At 43.3% G+C, this 22709-nt stretch overlaps 1 non-coding gene across 1 annotated transcript; it reads left to right on the top strand.

Moving 5' to 3' along the window:
* The first annotated feature begins 21796 nt into the window (after positions 1-21796).
* On the top strand, positions 21797-21905 carry LOC146683758 (U6 spliceosomal RNA). The gene has a single exon (XR_014917793.1). It is a non-coding gene; the product is annotated as a U6 spliceosomal RNA (small nuclear RNA).
* Positions 21906-22709: the final 804 nt, after the last annotated feature.

Genomic DNA, 22709 nt, shown 5'->3' with positions numbered 1-22709 from the left:
TGGTGGAGGCTGAGACATGTCCGCCCATCCTTACTGCCTGTGGTCTGCCAGTTAGGAAGCTGGAGATCAACTGACACATAGATGAGCTGAGTCCCAGGTGCTCCAGTTTGGTTGTGAGTGTGGAGGGAATTATGGTATTATTAATAGTTAGAGAAGAGGAACATTAGTATTGTTTCTAAATAAAGTTGTTTATCACAGACACTTAATTGCAGTTGTTCCTGCTGAGGGGAAACAGTTATTAGGTCACTAATAACTGCTTTTTCACACAACGCCATACAGGTTTGGATTTTTTCCCCCCTTAACAATAAACACTTTAATTTAGAAAATGCATTTTATTTTTACTGGTGTTATCTCTGTCTAATATTGAAATTTATATTTATATTCCACTTACCAGTGTCTCTCTAAACAAGTGGTGGAGTCCACTTCAGGGTGGGGGTTGCTCAAGGTATAGAAATATATGTTTGAGTATGAGCGTACGGGGGCGTATGGGAATTTGTGTGTGTGTGTGTGTGTGTGTGTGTGTGTGTGTGTGTGTGTGTGTGTGTGTGTGTGTGTGTGTGTGTTGGATTGTTGACAATCAAAACATCTTTCACAATGTTATAGACTTAGCTGGTCGAGAAACAATCTGGATAGAGTAAAGAGAAAGTGAGTGAGAAAAAAAGATAGGCAATCATCAATCAAGGCAGCAGATTGCAGTATTTAAAAAGACTCATTCATACAAAGATGTGTGCATTTCAGTTACTCTGATTAGCATCCTAGAATTGTAAATTGTGGCTAATTAGGCTGTCATGGGTTCATTAAGGGCTTCAGTGACTCAGCTCTACCTCACCTGCATGTATATTAAAACTCATTAGCCTGCTTGTCTGAGACACCACTTGCATTAATTGCCATCGATGCCCTGGCTCTCTGTGCTGGGGTCTTTTCATGCTCTCTTGCACCGCATAGTTAGCATCGTGAAAGTCCTTTGATAATAAGTATTTCTTTTACTCCTTCAGTTACAATCTTGTGTGAGCAGTTCCAGAGAAGTATCAGGTTTTACTGAACATCCAGTTTTATAAAACAATATACTCTACAAACCAAAAACAAAACAAACACACCAACAAAAAACACCAGGCATCTGCTCACTGTCACCTAAGGGAGCAGGGGTCAGTGTGTGTCCGTGCGTCATTAGTGGGTAGGTGAGTGAATGAGCAAATGGTGAGTGTTTCTGCGTCTGTGTGTGTGTGTGAATGGCTGGGCTTAGGTCTGGGTCAATAGAAAGAGGGATTCACCCTCCTCACTGCTCTATATATATATATATATATATTCCTTATCTGCCTGTGATAAGGAAAGGCAGAACAGAATAATTAATACTTCCTCTTATTTTGCGGCACCACACAAAAAAGCATTTGGAAAGCTGTCATACTGCAATGCGAGTCTTTTGAGATCCCTGTTGTTACGGCCCTAGCAGGGCCTCTCTCTCCTGAGGGTGCCTGTGTGGGCGTGTCCCACTACCTCCTGCCTGAGATGCCACCTTTCCCGCCGGTACAGCTGATTCCCATCAGCGATTAAAGGTATTTAAGCCCAGAGCAGGGTGAGCTCTGAGCCAGAGTGCCATTTGTGTGTGGGTACAGCTAGTGAGCGGAGTGAGCGGAGTGAGCGGAGTGAGTGAGCTGAGTGAGTGGTGTTTTGTGGTTTTCAGCTAGTGAGCTGCTCTTTCCTTTTGACTTTGTGCTTTATTGACCAACGCCTGAGTTTTGTTTGTGTCACTTTCATGGTGATAGCGGCTTGTCCGTCTCTTTTAGTTGAATTACTTCAATAAAACTGTTTTATTTAACTGTTTCGCCTCCTTGACTCCTTTTTCTGACCCAGTCACTTTTGTTACTTCCCCCTTAACGCCTAGACCCCCCCCCCAGGGGAACGTAACAAGTGGGGGCTCGTCCGGGATAATTGAAAAGGGAGTTCTGTGTTGGATTTGTTTTTTTTGATTATCTCGCTTTGTCACCTTTTAGAGATTCATAACTTCCCAGTTAAGGTAGGTGAGTGTCCAGCTGAGCTTTTTAAGTTCCTCCTTTGGGCACTCTTTTGTTATTTTGCCTTTATTATTTTTGGAGTAATCCTGGGTTGGGATTAATTCTCTGTTGGGGGTAGGCAATTCAGGGCTCCGGTCGCTGAAGTTCTGCCTTTCAAGTCGCCTCGAGCCCAGCACGCAAAGTTTGTTGTGCTTAGGAACTGGGTAAGTTGTGTTTGTTTAGTGTATACTGCAAGAGGTAAGTTGGTCAGTTAAAGTAAGTTGTGTAGTTTTCCATTAATCGGTTAATTATTGGGTAGTCTGCGTGAGTTGGCAGACGGGTGTGGCAGTGTCCTAATTAGGTGTTTTTCTAACCCTTCACCATCCCCAAAATGGTTGACACAGCTGCTAGTGTACAGGTGTCTAGAGGCTCGTTTGTGAGCAATAACATTCACCTGGTTCCAGACTTCTGTGAATCCAGTGTTCACAGCTTTTTCAGTGTGTTCGAACGCCTGGCAACTGCACTGCAGTGGCCTCAAGATGTGTGGGGGGTGATGTTGCTGTGTCGGTTGACAGGTAAGGCTCAAGAAGCGTGTTCTGGTCTGTCTAGGCAGGACGGCCTGGTTTATGGGAAGATCAAAAGTGCCGTCCTCCAAGCCTATGAACTGGTACCTGAGGCCTATAGGCAGCATTTTCGAGGGTTGGAGTTGGCGCAGGGACAGTCCTATCTTGACTTCGCCAGGGAGAAGGCGAGGCTCTTTGATAGGTGGTGTACGGCAAGCCAGGTTAATGATGTGGGGTCCATACGTGAGCTTATGCTGGTGGAGGATTTTAAAAACTCTGTTCCTAAATCTGTGGCCCTTTATTTAAGTGAACAGAGGGTTACAACTCTACAGCAAGCTGCCACCCTGGCAGATGAGTTTAAGCTGACTCATACAGCAAGTGCGGTAGGACAGGATATCCCTCTCCACTATAGCGCAGCCTGGACAGGTAAAAGTGGGCCAGCTAAGAAGGAAAACGTAGTTATGGTGTTAAGACCTAGGCCCAAACTGTTTTTTTTTTTTCCCTGTCACAAGCCTGGCCATGTGGTTGCCAATTGTGTCAGACTGGCACTCAAACAGAAAGCCCACTCAACACGAAAGGGGCCTGTTTTGAGTAAAGTCAGTCGTGGCTCTCAAACTGACAAGCCTGCCAGGCCTACTAAAAGGCTAAACCTGGAGCACAGTTGCTCGGTAGCATCCCGTAACCAGTGTACGAGGCCAACTAACCCTGAGCTGCCGCTGGTTGACCCTTTTTCTGGTTCATGTTTAAAACCACCCTTCAGATCTGCACCTCTTGTTAACAATCATGTCTGTGTTTCAGTGAAGCCTGCTAGCTGCCTGCTGGGTTCTCCACACGTGATGGTTCGAAGCCCCGGCTATCCCATGGGACACTGTTTCGAGGGTCTGGGGCCACTCTCTGGTAATGTGGTGAACCCACTGAGATGGGATTGGCAGCTCCCGCAGGCAATGCCTAACCGTTGCTACACGGTTTGGTAGGTGAAAGCCTGCAATTTTGTCATGAAACGGCTATGGACTCACTTTTGGTTATGGTAATTTGACAAACCATGGGTTTGCATTTATGGGAGGGGGTGTTACGGCCCTAGCAGGGCCTCTCTCTCCTGAGGGTGCCTGTGTGGGCGTGTCCCACTACCTCCTGCCTGAGATGCCACCTTTCCCGCCGGTACAGCTGATTCCCATCAGCGATTAAAGGTATTTAAGCCCAGAGCAGGGTGAGCTCTGAGCCAGAGTGCCATTTGTGTGTGGGTACAGCTAGTGAGCTGAGTGTTTGCGGTGTTTTGAGTGAGCGAGCTGTGTTTTGTGGTTTTCAGCTAGTGAGCTGCTCTTTCCTTTTGACTTTGTGCTTTATTGACCAACGCCTGAGTTTTGTTTGTGTCACTTTTATGGTGATAGCGGCTTGTCCGTCTCTTTTAGTTGAATTACTTCAATAAAACTGTTTTATTTAACTGTTTTGCCTCCCTGACTCCTTTTTCTGACCCAGTCACTTTTGTTACTTCCCCCTTAACGCCTAGACCCCCCCAGGGGAACGTAACATGTTGTGATGCGGCTCACAGGAGCTGTGCTTTGTGCTAGAAATACTACTTTTCACACATTCCAAAAAGAGTTACTCACTTCTCACAAGACTACATATTTTACAGGTTAATAAAATAACTTAGTCCCACACATAACCCCTCCCCTTTCAACTGGTTATGTGTGTGAGACTTTAAATCATCAAACTATAAAATCCATCCATCCATTCGCTTCCGCTTATCCTTTATCCCAGTCTGTCGCAGGGCCAACACACAGGGACAGAAACCATTCGCACTCACATTCACTCGCACATTCACACCTTGTGGCAATTTGGATTATCCAGTCAACCTATCCCCACAAGTTGCATGTCTTTGGACGGTGGGAGGAAGCCGGAGCACCCGGAGGGAACCCACGCAAACACCGGGAGAACATGCAAATTCCACACAGAAAGACCCCGGCCTGATGGTGGAATTGAACTAAGGTCCTTCTTGCTGTGCGGCAACAGTGCTGCCCCCACCGTGCTGCCTCAAACTATAAAATATAAATTTTAAATTGTTATTGATCCCTTCACCTCTAATCCTAAAGTGTATATTTATTTTCTTACTCTTATATTTATTGTTTGTTTACTTGCACTGCTGTAACAGGAGCCTCGTTGTCTCGTTTCTCTATATACTATACTGTATGTAGCAGAGATGACAGTAAAGTTTACTTTGACTTGAGCAGCAAGGTGCACCGAGGGCTCTCGCGCTCACTTTTCGCGTGTAGAATTTCGAAAAAATATCGGTGCAAATTAGTCTGTATCATAATGTCTGGTGTTTTCGTGTTTGTTGGTTTGTTTTTATTTTGTTTTATTTTGCGAGTTGGTTATTAGATGCTGCTCCAGCCAGCCAGAGAATCCCGCGCCACCCCGCCCTCTCCTCCCTGTGCCGCATGCAGCAGGTGCACCTCGCAAACGGAGGGCGTCCTTACTCCCAGCAAATGGGCGATAGAAAACCGATCAGTGCCTATGCCATTCCCAATATGCGCTGGCATGATGTCGGGGCAGCACGAGCAATTTTTTTTTAATCTATTTTTTTGCCGATGCCCGTCCCTTAGCTTCCCTGCTTAACTTCTTATGTCCTTGTCTAGTCTTGTGTCTTTTGTATTACTTTTCCCTGGAACATTCTCTCACAGTCTGTTCTCTAAAACCTAAAAGAGGAAATATGGATTGGATCAACTGGTCCCTAAATGCAATTGACACCCTTTCTCAACGAGAAGTCTGGGCTCGGGTGAGCCTGAGTGCTGAAGATATCTACCTATTCGGAACCATGGTAACAGGGTTCTGGCTGATCGGAGCTGGCTTGGCCCTGACTTATCGAAGAATTAAGAAAGCGGAACCGGCTGTTCAAACCCCCACAAGGCTGCCCACTGGGATTGAAACGTTGGGAAGAGGCGTGAGTTTCTCAAAATGGGCTCATTGAGTGCAGCACGGATAAGATCTTGGAGAGGCTACGGCTGCTGTGAATACTCAGAATAAGATCTCTGACTGCAGACTGGATTACATCTCGGAAGGGCTAGCTCAGAATAACATCTCTGAACGCAAATTGGATGACATCTCGGGGAGGCTCACTGCCGTGAGTTCTCAGAATCGGCTCCTTGAGCACAAGAAATGACAACATCACAGAACGCAAGTATGGCGAAGCTCGCGGCTCTCCAACTGGAGATTGAGAGACCAGTGTTGGACTGTAGAACTGCTTTGAAATTCATATGAGCTGTTTGCACTGAAGTAAAAAGCACCATCACTTCATGTGGATACCCTCTCGGCACCAGCTGCGGTCTCAAGGCTGGAGTTGAACAACAACACCCTGATAACGACTGTGTTTAGACTGTTCCTTCCCATTCCATGCAAGGCCACCTGGGTTGGCGTGAAGACTGTTTACTTAGCCTAGCAGGGCGAAGGACACTGTCTCAGCTGAACTCTGGACACGCACACACATACATATACACTGATATGCACACACTCATCCCCCCTCCCTTTCCAAACGCCTTCGACGCTTATTCCCCTCCGATGCTGACGGTGGATCAAGGAGACCAGTGCACGCAGCCCCGGATGTACTGTCTAAATCAGCTGTCTCTCACCCTTTACCCAACCCTGTTGCTTGTCATGTGTTTCTTTGGTGTATTAAGAGTTTTTTCATGTGCAGAGGTGTTTTTTTCTGTTCTCAAACTGATCTCCCTGTTGGAGCTCAGTCTTGGGGGGAGTTATTTTTTTCTCCTTATCTTTCCTCGTGTGGTGCATTTTTCCATTGTTATACCTCTCTGACATGTCTTCCCCATGTGATGTTTTGTGTAATGTATGTATGGTCGGAGGGTAAGATGGCACCGCCATTGCGTCCAATAGGTCGGCAGCCTTATGAAATTTCCCCTTGTGGGACTAATAAAAGTATATCAAATCAAATCAAAGTTAATGAAAAAAAAGCTGAGGAACTGCAGGTTTTAGATCCCTGGTCTAGCTCTCTTTTATTATTGGTTTTCTTTTAAGTAAAAGGCCTCTTGTGAATCAACTCCTTCAGACATTTCTTAATCAATTGAAAATTAATATTTTGTTTGTTAGTGCTGAAGGTCTAATAAGCTTATGTTTCAGGAATCACAACAATATAGCTCAGACTGGCGAGAGGACATCCAGGAAGGGGAAGTGTCCAAGTGGGTCCAAACAGTTAAGGAATCCAACATGCATTCATCATATTTCTTTGTGTGGAAATGTATGCTTTTAACAGGTCACAACTCCATCAACAATATCAGCTTTTCAAGCATTTTTATTGGTAAAATAAATTATATTTCACACTTTTTATTTTCTTTCAGAAAGAAAAGAGAGAAATAAAAGTACATCAGAATCAGAATACTTTATTAATCCCTAAGGAAATTATGTGGTTACAGTTGCTCCAAGACAATAAGAACAGTAAAATACATATATTGTATTATTTAATTTAGTTCCAAGTTAGATGGAGGAGTTGTACAGGGGAGGAGTGATTTCCGGTGTCGTTCAGTGGTGGATTTGGGTAATCTCAGTCTCTTATTGAACGTGTTCCTGCCATAAGCAGCACATCATGGAGTGACATCCCTACTACTTGATCTAATACACTAGATAGATTTTGATCCCCAAGTGAGTGCTGAAAAAGACATGCAAGGCTCAGGTGATGAATCTGTAGGCTCACAAGTGCAAAGGAAATGATGCAAGAGCTACCCTTTTTTTGAGGCGTCTCTGGAAATAGAGCCAGGGAAGACTGGGAAGCCTTTGCTCAGAGAAGAAGGGAAAAGTTCAAAGGCTCAGGGAGAGAGGGCACAGCATTGTTTCCTAAGCCAAATAACCAGCTTGAGTTTGACATTCCCTCAGATTTAGGTGCACTCCAAAGAAGCGACCCTTCTCTAAAACCCTGGTTTGAGAAGGTAACAGAGGTAGAGGGGGCTAGTCAAGGTCAGGTAAGCCGTGTCACAGACACGGTTTATTTGATAAGAGAAGGCATCTTGTACCAGAGAAAGGGGACTGTGAAGCGGTAGCACTCGCACAACAGTTCAGAAACAAAGTTATGGATTTGGGTCATTCAATTCCATGGGCAGGTCATCTGGCTTTTCACAAAACACTGAATAGGATCAGCAGCCACTTTGTTTGGCCAGGGATGTATGTCCAGGTTTCTGAGTTTTGCAGTTCCTGTGAAAAATGTCAGTTGACCTCAGGCGAAGGAGTAGCACGAGCCCAGTTGCAACCACTGCCAATTATTGAAACACAATTTGAGAGGCTAGGCATGGATATTGTTGGTCCTTTAGAGAAGAGCTCCACATCAGCCATTGTTACATATTGGTCATATGTGACTATGCAACACTGTTTCCTGAGGCCTTCCCATTCAGATCAATTAAAGCCCTTCACATTGCTAATTATCTTATGCAGCTTTTCTCTAGGGTAGGCATACCAAGAGAAATTCTGACGGACTGTGGAACAAACTTCCTATCCAAGTTGTTGCAGCAGGTTTATAAGCTGTTAGGGATAAAGGGACTAAAGACCACCGCTTATCACACCCAAATGGACGGGCTAGTGGAGAGATACAACCAGATTCTCAAAACTATGCTGCGCAAGTTTGTCTCTGACACAAGTGCTGACATGGATCAATGGCTGCCTTCTGTTTGCCTACTGGAAGGTCCCGCAGGTTTCCACTGGCTTCTCGTCTTTTGAACTTTTGTACGGCCGCCAAGCGAGAAGACCACTGGATCTGCTGAAGGACTGCTGGGAGGACCCCAAAGCAGAGGGTGAAAACATCGCAGCCTACCTACGTCATCAACATGAGAGAGAGATTGGTATCATTGGTGCAAGACAACATGATAGCAACACAAAAACCTCAAAAGACATGGTATGATCAGAAGGCCAGGTCAGAAAGTAATATTATTGCTTCCCACTAGTGATAACAAGCTGCTGACGAAATGGCATGCACCATACGAGATCATCAGACAAGTAAGGTAAGTCACGTATGAACTGAATATGCCAGAAAGAGCCAAAAAATATCAGACATTTCATGTGAACCCGTTGAAAGAATTCCACAGCCGACAAGAGCCCGTCCATCAGTTACTGGTGCGTTCAGTTAGGGATGAGGAGGTGACAGAGAAGTTCTTTTCAACTAACACTCCAGGTTTTGCTTCAGTTGACCTTTCTCATTTTTCTCATTCTGAGCAGGCTGATATAAAACCACTCCTGGATCCAAAGCTCTTTCGAGAAACACCAAGCTTCACGTCACTAGTTCAACACAAGATGTGGGTGAAGGAGAATATACCCGTTCATCAAAAGAGCCACAGGATTCTAGAGCGGTTGGTGCCAGTGCTGAAGAAATAAATAAAATTGGATGTTGGATCTGGAAAACATTGAGGTGTCAAGTAGTGAACCCGATTGTTTTGGTACCAAAGAAAAATGACACCCTGAGATTCTGTATTGATTTCAGATACTACCCAATGCCCAGGGGTAGGGCATTGAGTAGCTCTCCTCCTGTTGGGGAGAGCTGGATCAGCAAGCTACATTACGACACTGGATCTGTGTAAGGGATACTGGCAAGTGGCTTTGGCACCAGAAGCAAAAGAGCGGACAGCCTTCAAAACTCCTTTTGGTATGTACCAATTTAAAGTCGTGCCATTTGGGCTTCAAGGTGCACCAGCAACATTCCAACAATTAATGGATACACTCTACAAATGGATACCCTGTTACACTCCAACACCACCTTGAAGGAGTGCAGCTCTATCCCCACAACATTACCTACCTTGTGAATCAGTTTGAGTCTGATGGCATCTGCAACCCTCAGCCTGCTGCCCCAGCAGCAACAACATAGAGGATGGCACTGGCCACAACAGACTCAAAATCTCACAACAGAATAGAAAACCCTGAGCATTGTCCGACAAATGTTAAAGGTCCTTAGCTGCCTCAGAAAATAGAGATGATTCTGGCCCTTCCAGTAGAGCAGGCGTGTCCAACTCCAGGCCTCAAGGGCTGGTGTCCTGCAAGTTTTAGATGTGTCCTTGATCCAACACAGCTGATTTAAATGGCTAAATTACCTCCCCAACATGTCTTGAAGTTCTCCAGAGGCCTGGTAATGAACTAAACATTTGATTCACGTGTGATGACCCAGGGTGAGATCTAAAACCTGCAGGTCTTGATGCATTCTCAGTAATCTGGGTAAGTAAATCTCCAAAGGTTGATTCTGTTCATCTGGACATAGCGTTTTCAGTGGGAGAAACGTTTCATCACTCATCCAAGTGACTTAACTGTTTATCACTGAATGGACATGAAAGGTACCTCTCCAGCTCCCCTGCTTCTGGCTTTCCTGACCTCATGGATCCATCATCTTAGTCGGTTAGGCTGATGTTTGTGCTGGCCTCATCCAGCTCTGTGTCTAGGTGATGTCTGATGAAGTGGAGACCTGTGGAAAGATGTATGGTTTTCAAAAGAATTAGGTCTGGTCATTATAGTGCTGTATACACTGCCAAGCTGCGGATGTTTGTTTGGAGCTAGCCTCCAAAAGCTGGCCATACACTGTGCGATTTTTGGCCCATTTTGAGCCGACTTTTCAGTCGCGCAACCATTTTCGGGATCGGCCCGAGTTCTGCCTTAATTGCGTGTCGTGCATCGTGTAGTATACATGGGGTAACGAAAAGCAGTTAACACCTCACGACCAGCTCCCAATCATCAATCGTGTGGTCGCATGATAATCAAACCAAATCCTGTCGCCCCTCAACGCAGCCTCTCACACTGCGCACGCACAAACACAGAAATGAAAGCGAAAAGGTGGAGCAGCACAGCGTGTGATCTGGACACAAGAGATTGAGGCCGAACTAGTACTTATCTGAGTATGTAAGCGTAGAGCTGCCAGCCAGGCAAAAGAAAAATAGAGCTATATCACGTTATAACGTGAAGAGTTTATTGTTCTAACAATATACTTTTCATGTTCGTACAATATAATATTTGTATTGTACGAATGTAATAATTATGTATATTGTAATAACGTGATATTATATTGTTCAAACATGAAAGGTATACTGTAACAACATGATAGTATATTGTACAAACATTAAAAGTATATTGTTAGAACAAGAAACTTTTCACGTTATAACGTGATATAGCTCTATTTTTCTTTTGTCTGGCTGGCAGCTCTACGCTTCCGTATCCGGGGCTTTTCAATGTGGCCTCACAAATTATTACGACTACAACAACCATGAAAAGAGTTGGATGGACATTGCTACTCAATTACAGCTGCCTGGTCAATGTTTTTTTTATTAGTAATTTAGCAAAGTTTATGGTGGTGGTTTGTGTGTGTCTGTGTGAGTGAGTGAAAGACACAAAGAGGGAGAGCGAGAGACAGATTTTGTATGATAAGCGGCATGTTATGAATGCACAGTTTGAGCACTCAGGTCGCATCAGACCATTGGGCCGTATTGTGTGAGACCCTGCATCGTGACCTATGAACTTCTAACCCCTGCAATTCAATTGTACAGTTTGAGCAGGAGCTAAATAACGTGACTGAAAAAAATTGCAGTATTTGCCCAGCTTAATGCAGACTGTTTAAACTAAACAAGCTGCTGTTTCACATAATAAACCCTGTCACCCACAGTATTGCATTCTGTTTTAACAGTGAAAGCAGTAGAGACGAGCTGTTTACATGTGCGTTGAACTCTAGTGTCATTAACCAGGCTAGCTGTTAGCTTATAGCTCACGCTAGCTAACCAGCGAGCAGCTAAAAGGACAGCCGAAGCTGCACAAAACACCCAGAAACGTATCTCGCTACAACGTAGCGCTGAAAATATGACTCGCAGCTCGACACAGCTGCTGTAACATAAGACTGGCATCCAGCTAACCACAGCTAAAAAGATATTTAGAGAAAACTTACCGTTTCCTCAGGTTACAGGAGTTCAGTTGTTTCACGCTGAAAAGTTGGTTTGTTTTGGCTCTCACTGAAGACACCGACGCTGAAGACATAGCTGTTCTTTTGTACTGCTTTTAAGTGAAACATTCTTAGTATATGAGACCAAGGGTGTTCATCCTCTTCAGCTCTAACGTAGACAACTAGCTCTGCCATGTTTCTTCTTTCCGTGTGTCCGCTACTTTGAAACGCTTGGGCTGCTCTGCCCGCCACAGTTTCAAACTGGTCATGTGACTGCATCTGATTGGTAAAAAGGTTACCGGAAACTCCACTGGCGGCATGTTATCTAATGTGTTAAACAATTTTTTTTTTTTTTAAGTAACGAGTCGAATTTTGCAAATGTAGCGGAGTAAAAGTACCGTTTCTTCTTCACAAATGCACTCAAGTAAAAAGTATCGTGCAAAAAAGGTACTTTAAAAGTACTTTTTTTTTCAAAAACTTACTCAAGTAAATGTAACGGAGTACATGTAACTCGTTACTACCCACCTCTGGTCCAGATGAACAGAATCAACCTTTGGAGATAAAACCTGCAGGACACCAGCCCTTGAGGCCCAGAGTTGGACACCCCTGCTGTAGAGGGTAGTGGGGTTTTTAACCCAGTCCAGTTTATTGCCTATGTGTACTCCAAGGTATTTATAGTCCTCCACAATGTCCACATCAACCCTCTGGATTAAAACAGGGGTCACAGATTTCCTGGTCCTCCATAATCCACAATCAGTTTTTTGATCTTTTTGATTCTGTTAGCATGACGGGACAAAGGAGTCAACCACAGTCCGGTACTCTCACTCATCACCCTCACTGATGCATCCAACCACCGCAGAGTTATCAGAAAACTTCTGAAGATGGCAGGTCTCTGTGCAGTGGCTGAAGTCTGTGGTGTAGAGATTGACGAGGGAAGGAAAGAGAATGTTGTGCCCCTGTATTGCTGATCACCTTGTGGGACACAAAATGTTGAAGATACACATATTGTGGTCCTCCTGTCAGGCAATCAACTATCCAGGACGCAAGAGGCATTCACCTGCATCGCTGTCAGTTTATCACCAAGGAGTGTCAGCCTGATGGTATTGAATGCACTGGAGAAGTTGAAAACATGACAGTGCTTGCTGGCTGTTCCAGATAGGCATAGACACGATTGAGCAGGTAGATGATGGCGTCCAAGCTCCAAGGCAGGGCTGGCAAGCGAACTGAAGGGGATCCTGATGCGGCCTGACAATAGGTCTGAGCTGGTCAAGGATGAGTCTTTCCAGGGTCTTCATGATGTGTGTCAGTGCCACAGCCTGTAATCCGGGGGGCCACTGGGAAGTGGCGTCTTTGGTAGTTCCTCTGTTGTTGAATGGCTTGAATCCAGTTATGGCCTTCATGCCACTCCAAACCTCTCTCATGCGGTTCTGCCGGAGTTTCCACTCTAGCTTTTGTGGGAAATAAAAGCCTAAATGGCAATATATGAAGTATCATTAACACCAATAAAGTGTTATGTTTCAGTAGTATTACAGGGAGTGCAGAATTATTAGGCAACTTGTATTTTTGAGGAATAATTTTATTATTGAACAACAACCATGTTTTCAATGAACCCAAAAAACTCATTAATATCAAAGCTGAATGTTTTTGGAAGTAGTTTTTAGTTTGTTTTTAGTTTTAGCTATTTTAGGGGGATATCTGTGTGTGCAGGTGACTATTACTGTGCATAATTATTAGGCAACTTAACAAAAAACAAATATATACCCATTTCAATTATTTCGTTTTACCAGTGACACCAATATAACATCTCCACATTCACAAATATACATTTCTGACATTCAAAAACAAAACAAAAACAAATCAGCGACCAATATAGCCACCTTTCTTTGCAAGGACACTCAAAAGTCTGCCATCCATATATTCTGTCAGTGTTTTGATCTGTTCACCATCAACATTGCGTGCAGCAGCAACCACAGCCTCCCAGACACTGTTCAGAGAGGTGTACTGTTTTCTCTCCTTGTAAATCTCACATTTGATGATGGACCACAGGTTCTCAATGGGGTTCAGATCAGGTGAACAAGGTGGCCATGTCATTAGTTTTTCTTCTTTTATACCCTTTCTTGCCAGCCACGCTGTGGAGTACTTGGACGCGTGTGATGGAGCATTGTCCTGCATGAAAACCATGTTTTTCTTGAAGGATGCAGCCTTCTTCCTGTACCACTGCTTGAAGAAGGTGTCTTCCAGAAACTGGCAGTAGGACTGGGAGTTGAGCTTGACTCCATCCTCAACCCGAAAAGGCCCCACAAGCTCATCTTTGATGATACCAGCCCAAACCAGTACTCCACCTCCACCTTGCTGGCGTCTGAGTCGGACTGGAGCTCTCTGCCCTTTACCAATCCAGCCACGGGCCCATCCATCTGGCCCATCAAGACTCACTCTCATTTCATCAGTCCATAAAACCTTAGAAAAACCAGTCTTGAGATATTTCTTGGCCCAGTCTTGACGTTTCAGCTTGTGTGTCTTGTTCAGTGGTGGTCGTCTTTCAGCCTTTCTTACCTTGGCCATGTCTCTGAGTATTGCACACCTTGTGCTTTTGGGCACTCCAGTGATGTTGCAGCTCTGAAATATGGCCAAACTGGTGGCAAGTGGCATCTTGGCAGCTGCACGCTTGACTTTTCTCAGTTCATGGGCAGTTATTTTGCGCCTTGGTTTTTCCACACGCTTCTTGCGACCCTGTTGACTATTTTGAATGAAACGCTTGATTGTTCGATGATCACGCTTCAGAAGCTTTGCAATTTTGAGACTGCTGCATCCCTCTGCAAGATATCTCACTATTTTTGACTTTTCTGAGCCTGTCAAGTCCTTCTTTTGACCCATTTTGCCAAAGGAAAGGAAGTTGCCTAATAATTATGCACACCTGATATAGGGGGTTGATGTCATTAGACCACACCCCTTCTCATTACAGAGATGCACATCATCTAATATGCTTAATTGGTAGTAGGCTTTCGAGCCTATAGAGCTTGGAGTAAGACAACATGCATGAAGAGGATGATGTGGACAAAATACTCATTTGCCTAATAATTCTGCACTCCCTGCATACCAAATGAAGTACTAATCTTAGGAAGAGAGTTTTGGTTGTGACTGTCTGTGTGTCTCCACAGTCAGAACGGGATGTACTCAGGATGTGCCACATATGATCATGGGTCTCTTAGTGAGAACAGGAAACACCTGGAGTGAAAGGCAGTTGAGATAGCTTCCTAAGTGCTGTAGAAGACTGCCAAAAAGGAATTGTATCTAACCGTCACTAACTGCAACTGACGCATGTTATGTTATCTGCTTACGAATGAAGGGGCGTGAACCCTGAAAAATAAAACAGTAGATTGAGGTGTTTTTCTTTGAGAGCGACACAGAGGGTGGTATTGTGTAATTCTCCCATACATGTATGATAATAAATAATTGTTGATTGACTGGACCTGCTCTGAGTATTGGTTGCTTGTTCTCAGCCCAACATCAAAGAATTCAGGACACTTTCTATTGTAATCATCCTTAGCCTCTATGATCTTGCCCTTCAGTAATGCCTGAACCATTCTCACCTCCCCTCTATTGCTGGCTCTGAAGGCCTTCTTTCTGTCATTGAGGAGGGATGTCCTTAGTGAACCACGGCTTGATATTTGGGTAACAATGGACAGTCTGAGCTGGGACAATCAAGTTGAGGATCACTTAGTTAGTAATACACTCTATAAGCCTCACAGTGAGGTTCACAAAGTGTCTCCCAATCTGTCACCTCAAAACAGCCCCATAGTTCCAATAAGGCCGCCTCCAATTTTATGTCACTTTGAGTGAAAATTTTAATTGAAAAAGTTTCTTTCGTGAGGACTAGTTTGAATGTTGCTGCTGCCTCTAAACATGTCATGAATTATTACGACTGTGTGCTGCTCAGTAACAAATACTGTTTATTATTTACTGTTACTTATGCTGATACTTAGTTGGGGCTAGTGTGTTATTATTTTTCTTGTTTTTTTCAGCATCTTTTCTCTCTCTATCCCTCTTGTCCTCTATTTTTCTTTCCCCCTCGTTCTGTTAGCTCTTCCCAACTTCCCTTTCTTTCTTCTTTCTCTTTCCCGACCCCCGGTCTTGTCCGTGCTGATTGTAATAACTTAAAATAAAAATAAAAAATCCTAATAAAAACTATGACAATCAAGTGGACCAAAAAAACCCAACAAAAAACACTTTTTTAATAATTAAAAAAAAACGTATATACTTATAAATATATTTTACATTATAGAAAACAATACAATTTGTAAAAACTAAAACTAAGTAAAATAATGGCAAAAAGATCTAGTTAACATTTAAGAGTAAAATTCACTTAGAAATTCAATGAGAGCAATATTTCTGTCTATGACAAAATAAAAAACGTAATTATTTAAATAATTATAAATTGTAATCTAAATACAATTAAATAAACTGTACTTAATATTTCTTCGTAATTGTTAAGTGTAAAGTAGTTTCTTTTTCTTGATAATAATAAGTGTGTAGTACCTGAAATTTCTCAAGAAAATGTAATCAAGAAATGTGTGTGCAAATTGTTACGAAATTTTTTTTAACCCTGGAGAACCCATGGGGTCAAATTTGACCCCATGGTTTCCCTAGAAAACCAATGGGGTCGGCTCTGACCCCATGGGTTCTCCAGGGTTAATGTAGCAATACAATAGCCATTGCCTATTGCCGTGTTGAATTCTCCACAAATAACCAGCTTCAATCACGGCTGTAGTTGTTTAACTGAAGTTATTGCCTTGCAGAAAGGATTGTAAAATGATTCTTTAGTCAAACGTGCATATTCTTCAGTGGAACTACAGCAGGAGACTATTGTCAGCTTAATCCCATGAACAGAAGCTCGAGGCAACATGATTCTTCCTTCCAAGGTCCAATGATCTGACATGGGGTGCCAACACTATTGCTACCCAAACAAACAACTGTGCTCACTGAATACCTCAGGCAGCAAAAACCCAAGAACAAGGAAGAACCATCATGGAAGGACAGGCCCCTGCACTGTATGTACCACTAGCAGATAGAGGAAGTGGCTGACAGCCAGAAGTCCTACAAGTGACTGGACAACGCTGGACTGAAAGACCGCACAGAGGCACTAATCATGCCTGCACAGGAACAAGCTCTCAGCACAAGATCCATAGAGGCTTCGGTCTATGGGGTAAAGATGCCCCTGTGACAATCCAGCACATAACAGCAGGGTGTAAGATGCTAAGGCCGCATATTGTGATGTCCAGTGCCCACCCCGAAAGAAGCAGTAGGGAGGTCCCAGACAGAGCCCCCATGACCAAAAGGCAAGAGCGCCAGAAAAATCAGGCAATGGACAGTCAACCCCACCTGGTGCTGTTTATTCTGGCACAAGCCAAGGAGAGGGCCCCAGGCACCTGGGAGAGATCTGCTGCCACTTACAGGTGGTAAAATACATTTTTAGCTTTAACTAGCTTAACTAAAAATGTATTAGTAGATTTATACTTATTTTTTTCTCCACAAAAGTAATTTAATTTCTTCAGTTAATTACCCAGATGGAATAAAGCCTTAAGGCAAAGGACCCCAACACTAGCATCATGTAATAAGGATAAAAAGTTGTAGTCATCAGGCATTTTTATCTAATGACAGAAATTTCACGCCATGTATATGCAGAACCTCAGCATCTCGACAACATTTTTGTTCCACATCATTAATCTGCAGTAGCTTCCTTAGTGAGAAAAACAAAATGGAATTAATTAGGGAGATGCAGGAAACCAAGTTGAGGAATTAATAAAACTTCATTCCTCGTTAATGGACACCAAACAAATGATGCCATTATTCTTTAAAAGGCAGGCTGGCTCAGTGCACTGGCTGCTCATTTCTGTCTCAATTACAATGCAGAGAGAGCACCATTTTCTACCTTTCTGAAATTAGGTTTCAATGAGAAAATTTAATTAGGAATTACAGCTCAGTGAAAACAGCAATTGAAAACAAAGCCTCTCATTTTCCCTTTGCAACTTTTCCATATAAATTCAGATTTGTTTAGAAAACTGATTTTTTTCTTTTCACGAGCAAACTGGAACATGACAGCCTGGCATTATGGCATTATTAAGTGTGGAAGTGCTCATGGGAGGACTCCATTCAACTTACCTGATATCTGCCAATCTAGACAATTCAAAAGGAGCATCAGTGATCTATTTCTGCTGTTATTATTTGATTCCTGAGAGCAGCACAGGCTTACATCCAGCAGATGTAACTAATGAAATGCACTTTAGCCTGAGGATGAAGATAATGCTCTCCCTGTGTGATTGTAACCATATGTCATCTACAAACACAACAGGGGCCAAACCCATTTGGTCACAGCACAGGCATGTTGCCGCTGTCCCCAAGGGCTGATTTCCCTGTTAGTTAGCCACATGCATTGCATTTCTTCCTGTAAACAGGTTTAGTCTGGAAAAGCAGTGGAGGCACAAGTGTTGGAGGGGTTAGCGGGGGTCAAGCAGCAGTGGAAGGAATCAATATGTGATGAGTCAGAGGGAGTAGAGAGCTTTCTTACCTGAGGATAGTAAGACCTTCCCTCTAATCTACTCAGGAAGAAAATTGCAGAGCTCAATTTAAGACCTAACCCATGAAATTAACACCTCCAGCTTTCTTTTCTAGTACCAAGAATGATTTCACAGAATGGGCAGGTTGTTTGAAACTTTTCAAAGTGAGAGAGACCCTGACTTTATTTTGAGATTCACCTTATGTGCCTTCTTTTCCACAAGGGGGCTGAATGTGGCAGAAATGTAGTCGGCAGAGTGTTCAGATAAAATTGTTCAGACAGAAAAATGTAGAGCAAGAGAATATAGGAGTGACGCTTTGCTGTTTGCATAGATGATGATATTCAGCAAAATATATTCAATTGGAATTATAATTTTTGTAATTGAAAATCTTCCACTTACACATTTGGTGTATAATATATGTAACAAAACAACTAGAAATGCCTTTTTTAACCCCTACAAGCCCTTTCCGTGCAGATAATCAGGTTTTTGGCTAAGTCTGTACAGGTGTTTGTGCAGTTATTCTTGTTCCTCAGACAGACAACGGAATCACCATAAGAATAATTGGAAATTGTTGGGATAGTTGGGATCTGACATTTTTGTCTTTCTAAAGATTCTTTAGGGTTTAAAGGCAGTATAGGGGGTAGTAGAGGAGGTCTTGATTCAGCGAGGAAGGTGCAAAAGGATGGGCAAGCAGGTGACAATGAAATGGCTCTGAAGAGCAGTGCCAATGACCACCAGGTGAGTAATCATCTCAAGTGACAGAAACGGCATCCATCTGAGGTGGGTGAGTGCACATAGAGGTAGAGGCTGAGGCTGGCTGAGTTAAAACTGGAGACAAGGAAAAGAGATGTTGTCACACACGGAGCAAATTATTAACAGAACTGGTCTGTTTATCACACTGGTTAAGCTGATAATCGGGCAAACACTGGACAGTCACACTGGTTCTATTGAACAGCAGTTGATTGCAGTGTTGATTTGCAGGTAGGTAATCTGTGGAGGAGGAGAGACTGAGACTCCAGCTCCACCCCGGTGGATCCCTTATGTGTCAGAAGTATTGGAACAATTGAGATGCATTTTCTCAAAACACAGTGCCTCTGTGCCTTCAAACCCCAAAACACAAAATTGGTCCACCCTTAGGATTGGGTCCCCCGGCACAAACAGAGTAATATAGTCTACGGTGGTAAGTGCCAGGAGGATTGCCATGATTTATACATTGGGGATACCAAACAACCTCTGGCTAAGCAGATGGCACCACACAGAAGAGCTACCTTGTCTCTGCAGTCTATTTACACCTACAGGCCAGTGGACACTCTTTCAATGATGAGGATGTAACATCCTGGACAGGGAGGAACGCTGGTTTGAGCGCAGAGTCAAGGAGGCCATTTACGTGAAAAGGGAAATCTCTAAATCAAGGAGGGGGCCTAAGGATCCATCTGTCACCATCTTATAATGCTGTGATTGGAGCCATTCCCCAAGTCTCTGTGAATGGGACTCATGGACATTGATCAGTGGTCTTTGATCAATGAGCTTTGATCAGTGGTTGTTGATCAATGGTCATGAGAATTTGCATATTAATGATCAAGCAACTGACCTCTCAGCCCAATGTTCCTTCAGTGGTGCTAGTTTCAGTCATTATGCAAGTGTACTGTTTATAAGACTGGGGAAACCTGCAGTCAGCTGAAATTGAAGAACTCACCAGTGTTGCCAACTTAGAGACTTTGTCACTATATTTAGCGAGTTTTCAGACCCCCTTAGCAACTTTTTTTCTAAAAAGCAACTAGTGACAAATCTGGCAACTTTTGCGGGTGTTATTAAGAAGACATAGGATGACTTTTTGATGTGAAAGCACGTATCGCTCTTACTCTCAACAACCAGTGGGTACTGCCATGGGCACCTCGCCCGTGCCAAAGCGCTCACAGGCGGCGGATCATCCTCACACAGCAGTCGCCCCCAGCTGCTGTCAGAGCAGGAGATGTTCACCCCTACACGTCCAAACTGCAAATGACTCGTGAATGAGCAAACCTGCTGCTCCCGCCCTGACTGTAATACAGTCAGTTCTTCTTATATCCTAAGTTTTTAAGGATCACAAGGTTTAAAACTACTTAAAAACACACACACTTTGTGTGTCTATGTGTGTGAGTACCTCTTTTGGGTCACTTCTGCCGGCACAAAGCCCAGATAAAGGAGGAAGGTTGGAATTATCAGAATCAGAATCAGAATACTTTATTCATCCCGAGGGAAATTAGGGGTTACAGCAGGCAGCACGCTAATGGCGCATGCGCACTCACAAAGGAACCTTCTGACCAACTTTACACAAACATCACATTGGGCAGACATGTCAGAAGGTAGGCTGATAGGAAAAAAACAACGAAAATACACTACATGAGGTAAGAGGAGGAGAAAAAAAAACTCCACTCAGACTGAGCTCCTAGTGGGAGAACAGTTTGATAAAAGAAAAAACACCTCAGCACAAAAGCACATGACTATCAATACACCATAGAAACACGAGATAAGCAACAGGGGCGGGTAAAGGGTAAGAGAGAGCCGGCGTAGACAGCGCATCCGGTCCTGCAGCATCTGTGCTGGTCCAGTTGACTGCTATCATCCCCGGTAGGGCACAAGCATCGAAGGCGTTGGAAAGGGAGGGGGATGAGTGAGTGCTTATCAGTGTAAGTGTGTGTGTGTGCGTGTCCATAGTTTAGCTGAGACAGTGTCCTTCGGCCTATCATGCTAAGTAAACAGTCCTCCAGCCAATCCAGGTGTCCTTCATGGGGCGGGAAGAATAGTCATCACACAGTCGTTATCAGGGAGTTGTTTTGGTGGGCTCCAGCCTTGGGCCTGCAGCTGGGGCCGTGGTGTCCAAATGTTGAATATTGTTGATTTCTCCTTTGTGAGCAGCTCGAATTCTAGCACTCCGAGGCTGGTCTCTCGATCTCCCGTTGAAGAGCTGCGAGCCTCCCCATGATGGTATCAAACTTCTGTTCCGTGGTGTTGTCAGTCTTTTGATTCTGAGACCTCACAACTGCAGTGATCCGTTCCGCGATGTTTTCCAACTGTCGCTCAAGGGTCTCATTTTGAGCAGGCCTCTCTGATTTAAAAAAAACAAATTGCTAAAATAATTTAATTTGTAGTTCTAAATACATTCTAAATGCATTTAGGGTGTTTTTTACTCACTTTATGTGTCTTCCACGATGTTATTTCTCTCCCCTATAACATAGGTTACAATTACATAAGCATGACCAATTATGCAAATTAGGTGATGACATCACTTAGCGACTTCTAGCGACCTTTAGGACAACCAATGGTGATTTTCCTTACTGAGGAGTTGGCAACACTGGAACTCACTTGGATGAGTGACGAAACATTTCTTCCACTGCAAACAGATCCAGATCCAGGTCCAGATGAACACAATCAAACTTTAGGGACTTGGATTAAAGGAATTGAAACCAGTGTTGCTTTATGAGTTTGTCTTTACTTTATAAATATATAAACCATGTCTATATATAAATATATAAACCATGTCTATATATAAATATATAGACATGGTACACCATTAGCTCTAGCTGTTTATCGTTAGATTCATGGCTATCGCTACCAATGAATAGACACTAATGACACATAATGGGAATTAACATTCCCACATTCTCATCAAGCCTGTAGACTTAATTTTAGACACAGCTCAAGTTATTTAGTATCTTACTTACCTGTAAATATATAGACATAGTTCACCATTACACATTTGTACAGTCTCACACAGCTCTTGTTAGGCGCACTGCATTATGGTGAGTGGCTGGGCTTGCTTCGGCAAGCGCGTACGCTAAATTGGATACGATACAGAGAAGATTAGCATGGCCCCTGCGCAAGGATGACACGCAAAATTCGCTGGGCTTGTTAACTCCCACTAGAGCTGCTTATTTCAGAAGATACTCCCTCTTGTGGTGTAGCAGAGGAATAACCACCCTTCCAGCACTATGTATTATTGGAGACTGGGGCACACATTATTTTACAACAACCAAAGAAAATGAACAATCAGAACATTTTAACCAAATATGTTCTGCCTTTTATAACTTAAATCGGATATTATAGTTGTAAGCTGCCCTAGAGCTCCCTCTAGTGGCTGCTTTGGGTTCGGTTACTTTGGGAAAGGAAAAAATAAGAACGTGAAGAAGAAATAAAAGATGGCGGAAAGTGATACCGTAATGTTATCGTTCTAAGCTGATACGGACCTTAAAATATTGTTGCCTTGGACAAGATATGTCTGTAAGTATGAGTGTCGATAAAATAATTATTATCTTTTGTTTTGTGTAAAAATGGTACGATAATTTGTACATTTGAAAGTTTTATCTTGTTAGCTTGCAGTAAGAGTGTAACAAGCTAGTTTACAATGTTAGTTAGCTAATACAGTATTTTGTACTTTCAGTTTTACGATGGTCAAAGAGAAGGCAATGGTCAGAGGCCATTCTTCAATAAATCAGCGCAAAAAGGAAAATAAGTCTGGTTATTGGAGCATTGTTTTCTCGCTGTCTAGCTGGTGAATCTAAGAGACTCAGGGTGCGGACAGCACAAAATATAATATTGTAAATATAAGATTAAGAGGGGTGTCTTGTTCTGTCAATTTCGCCTTTCTTGTCCTTACATAGATGACACACAAATTACTTATTAACGGGAAGGTCTCAATGTCACAATTTGTGGACGGAAATCGGGC

The sequence above is a fragment of the Copadichromis virginalis genome, linkage group LG22 (assembly GCF_057382275.1).
Source record: "Copadichromis virginalis isolate Kocher_CV1m ecotype Utaka linkage group LG22, C_Virginalis_male_GT1.1, whole genome shotgun sequence".
NCBI classification, from domain to species: Eukaryota; Metazoa; Chordata; class Actinopteri; order Cichliformes; family Cichlidae; genus Copadichromis; species Copadichromis virginalis.
The sequence above is the reverse complement of the archived record's forward strand: the minus strand, read 5'-3'. Positions and strand labels throughout refer to the sequence as shown.